The 19,884-nt window shown below is 40.7% G+C and overlaps 1 long non-coding RNA gene across 1 annotated transcript; it reads right to left on the bottom strand.

Annotated features, from left to right (window-relative positions):
• Positions 1-8,686: 8,686 nt before the first annotated feature.
• Positions 8,687-12,610, bottom strand: LOC125101872 (uncharacterized). The gene is made up of 2 exons (XR_007127962.1): positions 11,080-12,610; positions 8,687-10,070 (listed from the first exon to the last, which is right to left on the bottom strand). It is a non-coding gene; the product is annotated as an uncharacterized LOC125101872 (long non-coding RNA).
• Between the last annotated feature and the right edge of the window lie 7,274 nt (positions 12,611-19,884).

Here is a 19,884-nt window from a genome sequence, read left to right as displayed (position 1 = left end):
AAACGCCACTTTCCTTTCTAGAACAGTAATGAAAAATTATACAAGGTTTTTAGTTCATAAAATTAGATGTCAGTATAAAAGTGCTATACGGAGAACACTGGTCTATAGACTCCATGTGCTTAAAGTGTACTGTGCTGCCCTCACTTTCTTCTTCTTGAGGTTGCTGTATTCTCTTAAAAGGTGCAACTAACTACTCGGGGTGCCTGGGTGGCTCAGTGGGTTAAGCCAATGCCTTCAGCTCAGGTCATGCTCCCAGGGTCCTGGGATCGAGCCCTACATGGAGCCCACAGCGGGCTCTCTGCTCAACGGTGAGCCTCCTTCCTCCTCTCTCTCTGCCTGCCTCTGCCTGCTTGTGATCTCTGTCTGTCAAATCAATCAATCAATCAATCAATCTAAAAAAAAAGAAAAAGAAAAAAGCTGCAACTACTCTGTGTACTCTTCTCATAAGAGTGACACTCGTGTCTAGAACAGCACCTGGAGTACAGTAAGGACTGGATATGTATTTGCCACTATAGTCTATTTGAGTAGAGTAGAACTAAGAATTTAAAATGACGGTATTAAAAAATAATAAAATAAAATAAAACAAAATGACGGTATTTTTTTTAAAGCCCATACTGAAGAGTCGTAAATATTCATACCGTTTTGTTGACTTAGGTGTTTGATTTGAACAGTAACAGCTATGAAAGACAACATACGGCCGGTTTCATTTGTAACTGTAACTGATGGCGAACTCAAGTAACAGGATGTGTGCAGCTGCAGCCGCTGTGCACAATGTAACTGGGTTGTAAATTACCCCAACGAAGAAATTCAAGATGCTGTGCTCTTGTTTTTTTTCCAGAATGAAGCACAAAGTCTGAGGGAAAAAAACAAACTGTGTTGATGCTATTCTAAGTTTTTTTGCATATTGAAAGCTTCCATCAAGCTTTTCATACTCCACCATCCTTTCCCTTAATTTGTCACAGTTAGGTTAAATGGGACACAATATATTCAGGTAATTAGAGAAATGCATTTTTTAAAGATTTAATCTATTCTAGAGAAGTGTGGTTTTTGAAAATAAGTCTAATGGAGGCTGGGTACATGAAGACTTTGTGTTACTGTTGTAACTGTTTCATGTGCTAACAATCCCAGAGCAAATGTCATATTTGAACTCAGAAAAATACTGTCATTCTCCTTAACACCCTAACTAAATCTCAGCCTGAAGGTGACAAATGTGGTAGTAAATTCCTGGGCCCCCTTATCTATACTAAGTAAATCATACCCTTGTATATTTCTGATAAAAATTCCACCTTTATTTATAAAATACAATGTTATTGCTTTATGTGAGCAAAACCAATATGGGATGTTTGTAGAGCACTTATCCCATGGCAAGGACTTAACATGTACTGAGTGTTTTCCATGTACTAACTTATTTAATCCTCATAACAACTTAGGAGGTTGCTAATGTCATTTTTTATCTTTACAATGGAGTGTCCAAGATGACACAACTGGTAAATAGTGGACCCAGGATGGAACAGAAGCCAGTCTGGTTCCCTGTAGCTTGATTTCAGCCACCATGCTTTGTTGCTTATGTAGCAGACATCCAAATTCATAAATGCATCGGTAGCTTGTCTATTTCCATCAGAACCCATTAACAATCACTTATTTTGAATAAATACCCTGCAGCAACTCTGCCTGTTGACATAAGTAGAACCCATGTTTGCTGGTTCTTACCAGACAGCTATAAACGGCAACAGAGAAGGCATACATATAAATTTTATATTTAAGCTGTTCATACGGCTTGTCATGAATTAACAAAGCTGTCACTTAAGGTAGAGGAAAGATAGATTCAAGTTGTTCTGTTTGCCTGCACATACATGCTGTTTATCTCGGGTTTCCTGTGTGGGTGTCCTATATTTCTCACGCATGGTGCTTGTACCCTTTTATTTAATAAATGATGATAATTTGTTGAATGTGTATCTTCCCCAGTAGCGCTGGGGGGAAAAGGAATAAAAGGTGCTAAAATGATTTCATCCATAGGGAGAGTGCAGATATTTCACCAAAAACTAAATACAACTTAGAGTAAAAACTTAAAAATTAATTAAAAAAAGAATTATTTGCAAAAGTGCATAGGATTCTTGCTGACTCTCTTTTCATTTTAACAATATTTGGAATCTGAACATTCTTCTCTGGAACCAAACCGTGGCCCTGGCTGATTGGGGCTACTACTGGCAGCGTGCGGAGTAGGCAAACTACAGTGCTGCTCTAAGAATGTTCGTTGCTGGGGCACCTGGGTGGCTCAGTGGGTTAAAGCCTCTGCCTTTGGCTCAGGTCACGATCCCAGAGTCCTGGGATTGAGCCCCACATCGGGCTCTCTGCTCCGCGGAGAGCCTGCTTCCTCCTCTCTCTTCCGCCTGCCTCTTGCCTACTTGTGATCTGTCAAATAAATAAATAAAATCTTAAAAAAAAAAAAAGAATATTCGTTGCTCACAACATCGCCCCAACCACCTCCCTCTGTTCCCTCACTTCAAATAATTATAAGCATCTCCAGAGAACTCTCTAGTTGATATAAACCTACAACTTGAACTAGACTGTGTATTAAGAAATAATTTCTGGGCTAAGATGTTGGAAAAACTGGCTGCCGTTTGGCAGAAAGCGGTGAGATAAGAATTCAGGAGAAAGGTGAATTTTGATTGAAGGTGAAGGAACACGGGGGAACCGTGTACACATTGTTAAAGAAATAAACCTTTATCCAGACACTGGGCAACTACTGGATGTTAGGCAGCAGGGGAGAGGTCAAACTGGATTTTTGCTCTGGAAGAACAATTGAGGAGCACGTGGAAGGTAAATTGGAAACCGACTTCGGTCTGACACAAGCTAACCTGTTCCTGCCACGTCCGGGGATTCCGGAAACATTCCACAGGCAGAAGGCTTATGGATGGTGAAGTCATTAAACAAAATAGGGGTAACATGAGCATGAGGGACAAGCTGATAGGTGTGGGTTAGACGTGTCAAGAGAAGGTGGAAGCGTTCCCCCCCCCCCCCCCCCCCCCCCCCCCCCCCCCCCCACCCCGCCCAGAGACTAGCAACAGCAGTAAGGAAAGTGCATTTCTACGCATAATGGTTATAACCAGAGGAGAATCAGACTATCCAGGGAGTGAATGACTAGGGAGCGAAAAAATGAAGCGGAGGAAGAAATTCTGGAAAACAAAAGCAAAGGGAAGAAGCACAAATGTCTGGCAGAATCTTGCTTCTGTTGGGTAAGGCTCTATTACAACTTATTTTTAAGTTACGTGTACATTTCTTCAAATGGCCCACGAGGTCAAGGCAGCTATTTCAGAACCCAGAACGTCCTGGTACATACAGTTATTTGAGGCTCCCTTTGGCTTCCATCTCTCCTGGCAGTGAGATTAGCTGCTCTGCTGACCATGACTGTTCCTGGAAATGAGGACAGTGAGGTTCCCAGAGGAGGCTTCTCCTTTGCCCCAATTCCCTAGGGCATGTGTATTCACACTGGGAGACGTGGCCTGGCTTGTGCTGGATTATGGTGCAGAAAAATGGAGAGAATTTTTATTGCTCCCCTACCCTCATTGGTAAAACATTTAGTAGAGCTTGGACCCAACCCAGGGCTTGAGGGTCCTTCTCAAAATTCCTCTCTCCAGCCCTGTGTGTAAGCTGGCCATGTGCATACCATGGTTAGTAATTACCTAGTTTAAAGATTCACTTCTCAAACATCTTGGTCATCTTGGTGTTCATTATTTTAAAGTCACTAGCAGGAATGGATGGTGAAAATGGTCATAGAGCACTTAAAATATTCAAGATGTTTTATAAAAGATGTGGTAATGAAGAGTCATTAATAAATAAAAACTGTGTGGTCTAAGTATTAATAAATAATATCTAGCAATTAGAAGCATGCTGGTAGATGAAGCAGGGAGCAAACTAAACATTTCCAATAAAACAGATTAAGAAAAAACAATTACAATGTTCCCAAAGGTATTCTGCATAAAACCCCTTTGCCTTTCTGTTTTGCTACAAGGTATGAGACCAAAATAAGGAAAGAAGAGACCCTGGGGGAAATCTTTGGCTGATCAGAAAAAAATAGGAAAGCCAAGTTAAGTCTTTCTTACTAGTTAGTATTTCAGAGTATTGACTGTTTGTTAACAGGGCACCAAATAAGCCTCTGACAATCGGTCAAGTTAAAACCAGAGCAAAACTAGAAGATTCAATGGCTGGACAGAGGTGGTCAGAGGTACAAAGTTAGGCAAAGGGTAGTTTCAATTATGCAAGATGACTAAATCATAGTTAGATTTAGATTTAGTAGACTAAATCAGGATGACTATACATCATCGTGCCAACAGCTGATAATATTAAAACTTTGCTAAGGGATGCCTGGGTGGCTCAGTTGGTTAAGCAGCTGCCTTGGGCTCAGGTCATGATCCCAGCGTCCTGGGATTGAGTCCCACATCGGGCTCCTTGCTTGGCAGCGAGCCTGCTTCTCCCTCTGCCTCTGCCTGCCACTCTGTCTGCCTGTGCTCACTCTCGCTTCTCTCTCTATGACAAATAAATAAATAAAATCTTAAAAAAAAAAAAAGTTAAAAAAAAAAAACTTTGCTAAGAAAATAGACCTCATGTTAAGTATTCTTATCACACATACACACAAATAAAAGGGCAGGAGGAAACTTTTGGAGGTGATGGATATGTTTATGCAATAGAGTGTGTGGTTTCATGGGTATATACTTATATCCAAAATCATCAAGTTGGGGCGCCTGGATGGCTACGTGGGTTAAAGCCTCTGCTTTTGGCTCAGGTCATGATCCCAGGTTTCTGGGATCACCTGCATGGGGCTTTCCGCCCAGCGGGGAGCCTGCTTCCTCCTCTTTCTCTGCCTGCTTCTCTGCCTACTTGTGATCTCTGTCTGTCAAATAAATAATTAAAATCTTTTAAAAAAATCATCAAGTTATATATATTAAATATGTACAGCATTTTGTCTGTCAACCATACTTTAATAAAATGGTTTATTAAAAAGGAAAAAAAAAAAGGAAGTGCTTGCAAGAATCTGAAAACCTTCAAAAAGTTGCACAGATTTCTCCCATAGTCTGGTGCTTTCCAAGCTAAAAGGTTTTGTGGGACTCTAATCAACTCTAGGAATAGTTCCTAGCTTAGCTTAAGTGATGGACTAATTTAGATATTAGTGGCTATGGCAACAAATTGTGGTTAATTTTACATTTTTAGAACATGCCCCTAAATTGGGTATCTTGTGCTAATGCAGCAATAAGGGACAGGGATCTCGTCCCGGCTCTGACACTCTGTCTCCTAGGGCAGCCCAGGTTCTCACCTATGAAATGAAATTGGACTCAGTTATATGTAAGACCCACTCTAGAATAAAGATAGCTCAAGGATCCCAACTTCTAATCATCCTGCTTATCTGCTTCAATAAAATAATTTATTTTTAAAGCACAGTTTGGTAGTAAGACATGCTTTCCACTTTGCTTTAGTTGATCACAGAGCGAGAGAAGAAAGGATGTAGTACACTCTAGATTCTGGTTGTTTCTTCCCAGCCCCATTTTCCTTTTGCTCTTCTATTTTCTTTTTAACATCCCATTCCTTATCTCTGATTTTTTAAAAAGATTTTGTTTATTTATTTGACAGATAAAACACAAGTAGGCAGGGAGGCAGACAGAGGGAGAAGGAGAAACAGGCTCCCTGCTGAGTAGGGAGCCCAACGCTGGGCTCGATCCCAGGACCCTGGGATCATGACCTGAGCAGAAGGCAGATGCTTAACCGACTGAGCCACCCAGGCGCCCCTTTATTTCTGATTTTTAAATGTAAATACATCATAAAAGTTTACTCATCCATGAAATGGGAACAATGGTACCTCTATAGGTAGACTATGTGCGAATTAAATGAACTCAGTAGTAGATCTGTTTAGTGAGTAGATCTCACAGGTAGGCTGTGTGGGAATTAAATGAACTCAGTGTAATGTAAACACTGGACCAATGGCTGGCATGTGTCCTGTAGGTACTCAAAAACATTGGCAGATATCATTGGGATTATTAGAATTACAGTTTTTACACGTTCACCCTAAAAATCAGAAAAGTCAGCAAGACACAAAAATAATAAAAATTATTTGTAATTTATGACCCCATCACTGTGATTATTACTACGGAGTAGTAACATTTAATACAGCGAAGCACGTGCTTCCAGACTCCTCTCTGGCTCTCTCCCTACAGATGCAGGTATGTTCACATATCATCTGTTTGCGGCTGGGTCCCCTGTGTGGCTCCCATGTGTGTTCTTTTTTCATCTTTAGGCCAGACCAATATATTAAATTCCAGTGCAAATCACTGATGATGATGACAGTTTTTCCTGAACACTTTGAAAGGAGAGAAAGACCGCATTGCATCATACCCTCCAGGGGAACAGTTATTCAGAATGTTTCAGCATTTCTCTTTCCCTCCAAGTCCCTCTCTGGCTGGTGGCACCTCACATCTCCCCTCCTGCACACCACTTCCTCCACAGCCACCCCAGCTGCCTCTGGTGCCCCTGCTCACAATGCTCCCCAAAGCACACAGGGTTCTACTGAGAACCCTCCAATCAGGGAGCTTTTGGACAAATGTCAACTACCTGATGACTGTTTAGGGGTAAGTCAGGTTCTCTGTGTACAATGTACTTTGACACTCACCAGTGGGAGAGGATGACCTTAAGTTTAATCATTATCTTTCAAGTCAGGTGAAGAAAAGAAAAAGAACTTGGCAAATCCAAGCGGTTGGGCATCCATGCACTGATTCTCTGACCCTTTCAAGTGGTCTGCTTGGTCACCAATGGCTCAGCAACGAATACCTAAGAGTTCTGGGATGAAGGTCCGTCCCAGTCCTAAGATGACCTTGATGGCACTTGGGTCCCTTCAACATGTCCTTTAGATCTCTCAGCCCAAGGAAAGCCTTCTTGCCTCTCTCCATTTCTAAAAAGTCTGAGTCTATGGTATGCTTTAAATGAAAATAATAGACATTGCAAGACCCCAGTCTCTTCTGGGATTCTTGAAATGCTGTGAGCATCTGTAATTTTGTGATGAGCTAACCCCCATCAAATTACTTGGGCTGTGTTGTTTCAACTGGAAATATTGCCTCTGTTCCAAAGTGATACTGTGATGCTCTCCAAGGTGAACCTGATGCTCTCACATCAGCCCTTGACAATCTGCTGACCCAGAATTTTATATAATGTGCTGTCTTTTTATACCGATGTTGTGCAGATATCTTACTATTTTAGTCTGATCGGGCTGCCGTAACAAAATACTGGAGACTAGGTAGCTTGAACAATAGAAATTTATTGTCACACAGTTCTGGAGACTAGGAGTCCAAGATCAAATTGCCATCAAGATTGCTATAGTGAGGCCTCTCTTCCTGGCTTGCAGACAGCCATTTTCTCACTGTGTCCTCAAATGGCCTTTCCCCTGCGATTGCACAGGGGTAGAGAGATGGTAGGGGAAGAGAGAGGCACAGGGGTGGAGGGGTGGGGGAGACTTCTGGTGTCTCTTCTTATAAGCACACCAATCCTATTAGATTAAAGCCTCACTCTTATGACCTTATTTAAACTTAATTATTCTCTAAAGGCCCCATCTCCAAATACAGTCACATTGGGGTTTAGGGTTTCAACCTATTAATTTTTTTTGGAGGGGAAGCTCAATTCAGTTCATAACACTACAAAACACCAGCAGTCCAAGATAACAATATAACAGCAAAGCAGAGGATTGGTTTTGAATCAAGATCTCATTATAAGTTATAGTGTTAAATATTTCTAAAGAGAGACATCTAGAGTAAACAAATACACAGAATTAGACAAATTCTTCATATAGGCTTTCCAAGTATTTTCCTTGAAAAATTGAAAATTCTTAATACACTTATGATAACATTAGAATTTAAAGTATTTATTTCCTTTCAAGAGAGCATTCCTTGAAATTTCATGTTTTTTCTTAGTGATTAACGTGAATCAGATTAAAGCGTTCCTCAAAAGCTGCATTGTACTTGCTCTAATAAGTTTTTTATGCCAATTAGCTAAAATTTAATTATTGTTATTATAAGCTGCTTGACTTCATTAAAACGAGCTTCCTTTGTTATAAATGAATTTGGCTTATCAGAAAAGTTCATTCAAACTGAATTATGGGAGAAGAGATATTTAATTAGTATTTTAATTTTTTTCAGGCAAATAGGATAGCTGGCCAATCTTTAAAAATCTAAAATGTCACTTATATTGTCATTTTAGAAAAGCAAACACTTTATCCATTGCTTAATTTATACCAAAGGGCAACAAGTGATGCTTTCATGTTTTTTCTTATCAAATATCAGTTTATAATTTTACTGAAGTGCTGTTGTTACCCAGATGTTAGTTTCTTTCTCTGGTACTACTTGACCGTTCAGAGATCTGCAATTATGAGGACATGTAATCGGGATCCCCATGTTGCTTCGAAAACTTTAAAACCCAGATTTGACTATACTATTCAACATCAGAATTTAGCGCAGAACCGGGGTGCCTGGGTGGCTCAGTTGGTTGAGCGACCCACTCTTGCATTTCAGCTCAGGTCATGATCTCAGGGTCATGGGATCAAGCTTTGTATTAGGCTCCACACTGTGCATTGAGCCTACTGGGCATTCTCTCTTTCTCTCTCTCTCTCCCCTTCTGCCCACCCCCTCTGTAGCATGCACTCTATCTCTCAAAAAAATTAAAAATTAAAAAAAATTAAAAAAAAGAATTTAGCACATAACCAAATTAATTGTATAACAGTGTATACCACTACATTTGAGATGGGAATAAAAGCCTAAAGTTATTATGTCCAGTGATTTACAGTCATCGTTAAAAGAGACAGACCCTATGCCACATAATTTTAGAATACTAGAGAAACTATGAGAAAAAAAAAACAATGAATAATGCAGTGTGTTTGAAGGAAAGAGAGAGAGAGAGAGAAAAGAAGGGCAATAAGCAAACTATACAGCCATAAAATTTTTACATCGTTGTAGTCTTCTTTAGATATTTTAAAAAATTAAGTCTGTGATAAATAAAATATACACAAAAAACCCTGCATTTTTAGTCCATGGATCACACACTGAAGGGGAAGTTAAAGAAAGCAAACTCAGCTAAATAACCAAAGTTGCCAAGTCATGACCTAATCAGTCTATTCGTCTGCTTTCAATTAATGGCTAAATAAGTTTCATGCAAGATCATATTAAACCTGAGTTTCTACACTGCATAACAGGAACACCTGACGTAGCTGCTAATCTAAGGGAATTTGATCTTCAAGTACCCAAGGCTGTGAAATAAACAAACTCTCCACACTTTAACCTAGATTCCAGTTTCAAACTCCAAATTCTATGAAGTGCTTCCGATGTCCCCTTTTGACTTTTGAGTACTAATATTCCCATTAGCTTCACTGTATATTTTTAAATCAATAGAGAAACTCAGCAAGTGCTTGTTAGTCACCTTTGGTCAACTTGGTATCTGAAAGAGTAATAATTAGTAAAGCTTCAGTAGTTCTGAAATTGGTGCACGCAAGGAAATTAAATCACGCGACAGATAATCAGCTTCAGCAGTCCACCATTCTGACCACAGAGCAAGCCTAAGGAAGTGGAAAAGCCTTAAAAGCTGACAGAACCACCTTATGAAAAGTATCAGCTGGTCTGCAAAGTAAAAATATTGTAGCAATGGATCCCACTTTCAGCCTCTGCTGCTCATACCAGAGATATTGGCCACCATCCCCTGCTATACTGCCACATTTTTTTAAACTTATGATGAAATATAGAATTGATCAAAAGAGAAATCTGTTCTGAGGAAGTTTACAAGATTTATAAGTACGTAAGACACCAAGTTTTTCCAAGTATAAATGTATATATAGTATATCTGGTTAGAAATGATACAAATGATTAAAGCATCATGCAGATATATATGTTTGAAAAAATACTTTGTATTAATTTGTCAGAAATAAATTGCGCTGGATTAGCAGAGTTGGGTGAACACGACTCATTTGGTAAGCATGTGTCTTGATCAGCAAGATTCTTGGAAACGCAGGTCTAATAACAAGGATGAGACTTCACCATTTGAAATTCCTGTAACCACAAAAAAGAGGAAGAAAGAGAAGTGAAATTTGGAAGAAATTTATGCAAAAACCAGAGATTACGATCAAGGAGAAGAGTTGGATTTGTGGATAAAAGGATGTTCCTGAATCTCAAGGACATTTGGGACATAGTGGCTGTTGTATTTCCCGGTGCCATGGTGACAACTGCATAAATAAACTGTTCCTGGGTTGAGTGTTATTCTACCTGTCCTACCCACAGGCAGAGATACTGCACAACTTAACCAAGCTTAAGCTTCAAGGTCCAAAACGGGCTTAGAAATGCTTTCACATCGTCATATACTTGAGTAAAATTCAAAGAAGGTATTTTAATCATAGTCAGTTAAGACCACCATCTCTTTCCATTCTGACTTTCCCTCGGTCATGTCACATTGGAATGGCCATAAGCATGTTGGGATCCATTTAATGGAAAGTTGAACTAAGCATACGTTTGGTTTGGGTTTACCAAAATATAATTATGTGTTTTGCAGTCCTTTTGTGTAAAGGAAAGTATTGGTAGCTGTCCAGGTGCAGAAACGGCTTCCAGGAGTATTCCTACTGTCTGCTATGCCCACTCTCCTGGCATCCTGTCACACGAAAGTGAAGGGACAGAGGTCATATTGCAATGTGACCTTATCCACCAATGCACAGTGTGTGGGTAGAGGGGAAGAAACAAGATTTGAAATGAATGGAGTTTATTGGAAGTCAACTTATTGGAAATTCTTCCAAATGCTAGAGAAGCAAAATTATTAAGACGGCAAGAGTCTGTTTTCATCTTCCTTGTCGAAAAGGAAGTTCTATCCTGTCAGTGATATTCTCAACAATATGATGAATACAATTACAAATGTATCATGGTTTCTCCCCACTCTTTTGTGCATAATAGAATTTATCAGAATTACTGTCTGTAGTGTACACACTTAACAGGACTCTACACAATGAGTACATCTGTCTTGAAGTAATACGTTATATATGCATTGCAAAGTACTGATTGTGTCTTAGCATACCTGATGCATCTTGTCTTCACAAAGGCTGATGACATGTCACTCATTGGGAGAAGATTAATTGACTCTTGATTTAATGCAAAATACTGGCATCAATAAGGATAACATAAAACTCACTCTATTCCACTGAGACAGGACGTGGCAGACAAACTGGTTGATGTCTGTGGCCTAATCAAAAAGATTTTTTGTAAAAGATCTTATTTATTTATTTGACAGAGAGAGAGAGACAGTGAGAGAGGGAATACAAGCAGGGGGAGTGGGAGAGGGAGAAGCAGGCTTCCCGCCAAGCGGGGTGCCCGATGCAGGGCTCAATCCCAGGACTCCCGGATCTTTACCTGAGCCGAAGGCAGATGCTCAATGACTGAGCCACCCAGGTACCCCCTACTCAAAAAGATTTAAGGGTTATCACTGCCCAAGAAAACTTGAAATATCTTTAAATCTTACAGTTCGTATGTGACAGAGGCTTTACTATATTTGACAATAATTCTAAAAATATAGATGACATTACTAGTCATGAATTCTGAAGCTCAAAAATCTTTTCCAGGGGTGTCTGGGTGGCTCAGTGGGTTAAGCCTCTGCCTTTGGCTCAGGTTGTGATCCCGGGGTCCTGGGATCGAGCCCCAAATCCGGCTCTCTGCTCAGCGGGGAGCCTGCTTCCTCCTCTCTCTCTGTCTGCCTCTCCTTCTACTTGTGATCTCTCTTTGTCAAATAAATAAATAAAATCTTAAAAAAAAAATCTTTTCCAAATTATCAGTAATAAAAAAACAAGTTTAAACAATCATGCTAAACTAAATCATCCTTATATAATCATCCAATATTGCAAACCACTGTCATATGAGGAAGAGATCAAGGGTGCCTGGCTGGCTTAGTCAGTAGAACATGTGACTCTTGATCTCAGGGTTGTGAGTTCGAGCCCCATGTTGGGCACAGAGATTACTTAAAAAAAAGAGAAAGAGGTGTGTGCCTGGGTGGTTCAGTGGGTTAAGTATCTGACTCATCAGCTTAGGTTTTGATCTTAAGGTTGTAAGTTCAAGCCCCACCTCATGTTGGGCTCCATGCTGGGCATGAAGCCTACTAAAAAAAAGAGAAAGAGAGATCAAAGTCTATGCAGAAAAGCAAAAAAGGAGAAATAGTGTTATAGAGAGATTTTGGGTACCTGTAATACATAAATTTTTTCCTGGATTTTCAGATATTTACAACTTTTATCATTTTTAAAAATTTAAATTTTTCTTTTATTAAATAATCTCTATGCCCAACATGGGGCTCAAACTCACAACCTTGAGATCAACAGTCCCATGCTCTATTGATTGAGCTAGCCAGCACCCCAATTTTTAAAAATCTTATTTTTTAAATTTATTTTTAAAGAAGAGTTTATTCATTTATTTGAGAGGGCAAGAGTGCATGACAGCACAGAGTAGAGTGAGAGAGAAGCAGATTCCACACTGAGCAGGGAGCCCCAATGCGGGAGGACTCGATCCCACGACACTGGGATTATGACCTGAGCTGAAGGCAGATGACTAAGCCATCCAGGCCCCTCCCCAACTTTTTTTTTTTTAAAGATTTTATTTATTTGACAGAGAGAGATCACAAGTAGACAGAGAGGCAGGCAGAGAGAGAGAGAGAGAGGGAAGCAGGCTCCCTGCTGAGCAGAGAGCCCGATGCGGGACTCGATCCCAGGACCCTGAGATCATGACCTGAGCCGAAGGCAGCAGCTTAACCCACTGAGCCACCCAGGCGCCCCTCTCCCCAACTTTTTTAAAGATTTTATTTATTTATTGGAGAGGAAGAGAGAGAGAGAGCACAAGAGCAAGGGGAGGGACTTTAAAAATTTTTAAATGACTATTTCCATTCTTTCCTTTTTTTGTTTTTTTTTTAAAGATTTTATTTATTTTATTTGACAGACGGAGATCACAAGTAGGCAGAGAGGCAGGTAGAGAGAGAGGAAGGGAAGCAGGCTCCCTGCTGAGCAGAGAGCCCGATGCGGGGCTCAATCCCAGGACCCCGGGATCATGACCTGAGCCGAAGGCAGAGGCTTAACCCACTGAGCCACCCAGGCGCCCCTCCATTCTTTCCTTTGTACCTGGGACAAATTCCTGACTTAATTCCCTCCAGCAAGACAGTACACTCATCCCATCTGCTGCAAGTGCTGATTACTAAGGACTCACATCTGCACCCTGCTGCAGCTGACCACCGGTAGCTTCAGAGAGCCACTTCCCTAGAGATGACTGGGATGCTGGACTACCTCCATGACTGACTGATGCTGGGGTCTAAAACCCTTGTCTTATAGCAGGGTAACATACATTCCAGAGCTCCCCAGGAGGTCAGGCCAAGGCTAGATATCTTCTGAAACCACACCTTTGCCTAGCTTCTCTGGCCCTCTCCTGCATCCCTCACTCCCCAACAATTTCCTGAGAGCCCGCCCTTGATAAATTACTTGCTCAGGAATCCCCATCTCAGGCTCTGCTTCTAGGGAACCCCACCTAAATGAGTATCTAATTTTGTCTTCTTTTTCTTAGATGAGTGCCCTAAACTGTAGAAACATCAAGTCCCCCAAATTGTAGATAAATTTCTGGTCCTACTTAGTGGTATCACTGCACAGAGGACACTCTGATTTGGAAGGTGGGGATCTCATTTAGGTGGTTTGAGGAGCAAGGTTGGGTTGCTCACTATTTTAGCAACTTTGATGATTGTTCGTCCTGCCTCTTGCCACCATCAAAGATTTGGTTAAAGGGGTAGGATAAAAGATGAATGAGCTAAGATTAGACGCAGCAGCATTTAACCCTACAACCCAACTTACAGCATTTTATTTCTGGTGTTACTCCAGGGCAAATCTGCAGCTACCAGAAACCAAGGCTCCTGTATCTCTATTTTACTACACAGCTTTCTTCCTCAAGGTTTCCTTGTGAGTTCAAGATAATTCCTGGCATTCCAGCCCTTGTGCCCACATTCCAGGCAGTAAGAAGAAGGGAGAATAGTAAAAGGAGTATCCGTCACTGGGATCAGACCCCTTTAAGGGGGCACTCCGGGGGTCTCTCATAGCATTTCCCTCTATGTGTCTTTGGCCAGAAATTGGTCCTGTTTCCCCAACTAGATGCAAGGGAAGCTGAGAAATGTTCTTTCCGAGAGGTGATTTGCTGCTAGAATACAACATGGAAAATGGCAAGCAGGAGGAGGTATGGAGACTTCACAAAGCAGAGAAAGCTGAAATTTCAGCACTGGCAGTCAGAAAAGTCAAAAGGCAAGACAAAACAACTGTGACATTGGAGGCACCTGTCACTTTGAGGTGACAAGACGAGTTGTAAGCCCATATAAGGAACAGCTAGTGCTCCAGATGCCGGCTCTATGGTGGTGCATACAGGCAGCTAAATCCTTCCCATTCTGACAGAAGAAGACAGGCATTCTCGCTGGAAAAGTTAAAACAGAGCTCCAGCCTCAGGGGTATTTCAGGGAAGTAAGGCAAATGGTAAAATCGGGAGGTTAAGTTAAATTCTGTGTATTGAGTTGTGAGAACCTTTAGTGCCATGTCCTTACTCAGCTCCTAGAATGACAGCAGCCAGGTCTGAACCTTCCGCAGGAGGATAGAAGGGCTCTCTCTCCTGAAAAATAGAACAACAACAACAAAACAAACTTAAAAAACTAGCCCAGGAGAAAAAAAGCCAAAGATGCTAATATCGGGGTATCTACAAAGTAAGACCTAAGGATAAGTACAGTACAGTGAAGCCACAAGTTAGCACACTCAGCCAAGCTTCCAATCGTTTTTCTTTTTTGATGTTTTTTTCTCTTAAATAAAAACAGAGAGCCAAGAATCAGTAGACTTTTGAAGAATGTCTCTGCCACATCCACCCTATTCCCAGTCTAAAGCCCTGTGAGCATGATTCCTTGAGATACCAGTACCGGACACCTGTTCTAATCCCAAAGCTCTCAGTTCAAGGGCATATCTTGGCCTCAGAGGCTGCAGGTGACTTAAAAAAAAAAAAAAAAAAGACTGCTCGTATTCAGTGTCCTGTGTTGGAACAATGTTCTACCTTGTTGTTTATCATACACCCCAAGATTGATGGGGCACACCTAGTTCTCATGAGATGGTCTCTGACACATACCAGGATTGGCTGAAGTGCAGAATTACTCCAGTCTCTCAGCTCCTAAAATTATCCAATGCACCCACTTACCACTATCCTACTGAAAACGAATTACTAGCTTGGTGCCAAACACTGGTTGACACCCACCACTATGGGGGGACAACTATAACCAAGGATTGCAGTACTTTTCTGGGTGATACAGAGAAACAATGGAGTAAGCAAGGCACAACTCAGTCAATCTCATTGAATTTAACATGACTGATACACTCAGGAACATGTGAGAAGGCACAGACCACACAGAAGGGCTCTAGAGAATTCATGGGCCAGAGGCACCCGCCATCTGGGGATGACATTGTCCCCATGGCACACTTTCTCTGTGACAAGAACTGAGGTTCAGAGAGACGTGACTAAGCTTCATTTACTGATGGCAATGTCCACATTAACTACAACCCTAGAAGTAGAAGGCAAGAGGGTCTAGTTTTACCTGGTATGGTTGGATGTACATTCAATGCCTTTGTTTCGTTTCCCCTGGAAGCAGCGGCAGGGACTCATAAGGGCAGGTGACTTCTTTGGAAGATAATGCCAGAAAACAGGGGAGTGACACGGGCAAAAAGAGAAAGCCAATAAAATGTGTATTACTGAATTACTAGACACAGCTAGGGGTCAGTCCTGCCTGGGACCCTCTGAAGAACTCTGTAGAATCCACTTGGAATTGTACACCATTGATAAACTGCACATGTAATCAAATAAAGCACAGTATCTATACAATATTTAAAGAAAAATAAAAACTTTATAAGATTATATAAAATAATAAAATTATTTTAAAATGTATAATTATAAAAATATAAAATTATAAAAATATATAAATATGTCCAATAATGTATATATTATTATAGTCATATTCTGAAGGAGCACCTAAGTGGCTCAGTCAGTTAGGCATCTGACTCTTGATCTTGGCTCAGATCATGATCTCAAGGTCCTGGGTTTAAGCCCCACTTGGGCTCTGCACTCAGCGGGGAGTCTGCTTGAGGTTCTCCCTCCCTTTTCTCCCTCTCCCTCTGCCCCTCCCCTCTCCAAATAAGTGAATAAATCTTAAAAACAAAAAACAAAAAACAAAAACTATTATTCTGAGAACTTAAGTTCTATTGGATGTTACTTTGATCAAAAGGAATGGTCCTTTAAATAACATTTAAAATGCCGATGAATGAGATTAAAATTCCTTTTGAAGAGACATCATTTTAAAAGTCTGGAGTTTCTTTTTTTTTTTTTTTAAAGATTTTATCTATTTACTTGACAGAGAGATCACAAGCAGGCAGAGAGGCAGGCAGAGAGAGAGGAGGAAGCAGGCTCCCCGCTGAGCAGAGAGCCCGATGCGGGGCTCAATCCCAGGACTCCGAGATCATGACCCGAGCCGAAGGCAGCGGCTTAACCCACTGAGCCACCCAGGCGCCCCAGGTCTGGAGTTTCTGATGTTGGCTCCAATAGGTGGTTCATTTGAAAATTGGATTAACCTCAAAAGAGCACCCATTTTTTAGGATTTTGGAGGTGGAGGAGAGATTCCAGCCCAAAAAGAAGGGAGGGAACTGCTTCCCAGGAAATGAGAAGGAAAAGGAGGTCTCCACAGACTATTTCCTTGGATCAGGGTAGTAATGAACCTCATATTGGAGCGTAGGTAGGTGGCTGCCTCCTGGCAGCACAGGAGGCCTGAATAGAAGGAAAAAGCAGCTCTGCTTTTAGACCACGCCCACCCTTGGGAGGGATAATGAGGGAGCTGTTGGCTGGAAATGCTTATTGAGATGTGGTGACTCTTAGCTCAGTGACCAGGTCATTCTTAGAACTTCAGCCATCATCTCTTCTTGCCTTGTGTGTCTGGATCTTTCTTCCTTAAGTTATTAGGGAAATGATTTCCTCCATCATGTTCAGGTGTATTCTCTTCTGCTTCCCGTAGGTGTCCACCAGGCTCTGAATTGTTGATGACTCTTTCTTGTATCCTCCAAAGGATACAAAGAGGATAGTATCCAAAGGATATTTTGGACACTAGTATCCTCCAAAGATGACTCAATCCCTGCATTCCCCTTTTGAACAAAGCCAGGCTTGTCAAGGAGTTGATACTATCTTGAATTACTGCAGCTGGTATTTTTGACATGTTGAGCCAGTGTTTGTGAAAGCAGCATTCTCCATTTCATGTAAAGCCAGCTTCTAGCCAACTGGACAAGTCTAAACAAATATGAGACCCACCAAAGGCAGATGACAGATGCACACACCACTGACGCCAGCTGGAGACCACGGAGGACAGGGTCCAGATTCCCATCATCCAGCCAGTTTGTGGCTGTACCACCACCACTTGTGGTTTCCCAAGGACACCTGAAGCCAAGCTCTACAGTGGTCTGATGCCCTTCATTAGCACCGAAAGCCTAGAACAGAATTCTGCTGAGTTGTCATGCCTCCACCAGCCCTCACGCCAGCTCCATAACAAACTCCCCCTAGTAATACCTGGAAATATTTCATCCTGCCAACCTGAGCAGCCTACCAGGGGAGCTAATCCAGGGTAAGGAGAGAGTCAATTAAAAAAAGGCCTCCTGTTGGGGCACCTACATGGCTCACTCGGTTAAGGGATCTTGATTTCTGCTCAGGTCATGATCTTAAGGTTGGGAGATCAAGCCCAGCGTTTGGCTCTGTGCTGGGCATGGAGCCTGTTTAAGGTTCTATCTCTCCCTCTGCCTGTGCTCCTTCCACACACCCCTCCCCACTTCCTCTCTAAATAAAAACCAAAAGGTGATCAATTAGGCTTGTTTTTTAGTATAATTATGAACTTATATACTTAAAAATATTTGATATGTTTTAATTCATTGCAGTTACTATTCTGATTGATATTTAAATTGTCCCCTCTTTAGCCAGTGTTGTCTTTCGAATCCTTTTCCCATGACCCCAGAAGACTTTGACGACTTCTTTCTCTCTGATATGACAAGATACCCAAGGCTTATCTTGTTCATTTCCTGCCCTAGACCTGGCATTAGATACGCTTCCAAAGTCATGGTTCCTTTAAGGAAAAATAATAGAGATTAGAGTGTGGGCTCTAGGGATGCTGAATGCCACTGAGCTGGTCATTGTCTCTAAGTCTTTTCCATGGACAAAGCTAAGATATATCTTTTTAAAAAATTGAGATATAATTGACATACAACACTGTGTTAGATTTAGGTATATAACATAATGATTTGATATGTGTATATATGAAAAAATGATCACCACAATAAGTATAGTTAATATCCATCACCACACAGTTACAAATTTTTGTTCTCTTGTGATGAGAACTTTTAAGGTCTTCTCTATTGGGAACTTTCAACATACAATAGAGTATAGTTAACTATAGCCACCATGCTGTACAGTACATCCCCAGGACTTACTTTCTTATAACTGAAAGTTTGTACCTTTTGACCTTCTGCACCCATTTTGCCCAATCACCATTCCCTGTCTCTGGAAGCCACCAGTGTGTTCTCCATATCTATAAGATACAGTTTTTTTTTAAGATTCCATATATAAGTGAGATCACAAAGTATTTGTCTTTCTCTGATTTAAGAAAATTTTTTTTAATTTAAGAAATATTTTTTAAGGAGAAAATATATTTCAGGGACGCATGGGTGGTCCAGTTGGTTAAGCATATGCCTGCAGCTCAGGTCATGATCTCAGGGTCCTGGAATCAAGCCCATTATCAGGCTCCCTGCTGAGTGGGGAGTCTGCTTCTCCCTCTCCCCCCCTCATACACACTTTTGTGCATGCTAGCTCTCTCTCAAATAAATAAAATCTTTATAATATATAAATATATATATGTATATGTATACATATATACATATACATATATACATATATACATATATATGTATACATATATACATATATACATGTATACATGTATACATATATGTATACATGTATACATATATACATATACATATATATACATATGTATACATGTATACATATATACATATACATATATATACATATGTATACATGTATACATATACATATATATTTATACATATGTATATATATATGTATACATACATATACATATATATACATTTACATGTAAATGCAAGAGACTTTTAACTGATCTGCTTGTCCCAGGCTCTACTTCACTACTCTCTGTAATTCATCCTGTGCATCTGTCAGAACCATCCTTATAAAATGTAGATATGATTTTATTAATCCCCTGTGTAAAAACTTTTGATGGAACCCCATTACTGAAGGAATTAAGACAAAGCTCCTTGGTGCACACACACACACACACACACACACACACACACACACACATCCTCTTGACATTTAGCTCCTAATCTCCATTCCAATCTCTTTAGCATTCCTTCTTCCTTCCCCTCTTACTAGTTCAGGACAGCACACTATTCCTACCACACTGTGCCTTCGCTCAGCTAGGTTCACTTTCTCTGAAGTGCCCTGTTTTTACTATTCCTCAGTGAATTTATACTCATCCTTCAATAAATGGCTCAAACATCGAGTTACAATAACTTGCAGCCTCCCTTCCCCCCAAAGAGCTAATCTGTTTCCGTCATTTTCTACAAAGTACTCTGAAATCTTTATGTACCATTAATGAAACTGTACTGTAATGATGTGTTTACACGTGCATCTCTCCCTAGTTAGAATGTCTCCCAAAATGCAGGACACTCACTGTTGGTGGTACTACAGATGGTTTTATGCAGCATTAAGTATCATT

This window comes from Lutra lutra, chromosome 6 (genome assembly GCF_902655055.1).
Source record: "Lutra lutra chromosome 6, mLutLut1.2, whole genome shotgun sequence".
Taxonomy (NCBI): Eukaryota; Metazoa; Chordata; class Mammalia; order Carnivora; family Mustelidae; genus Lutra; species Lutra lutra.
This window is presented reverse-complemented; position numbering and strand designations above follow the sequence as displayed.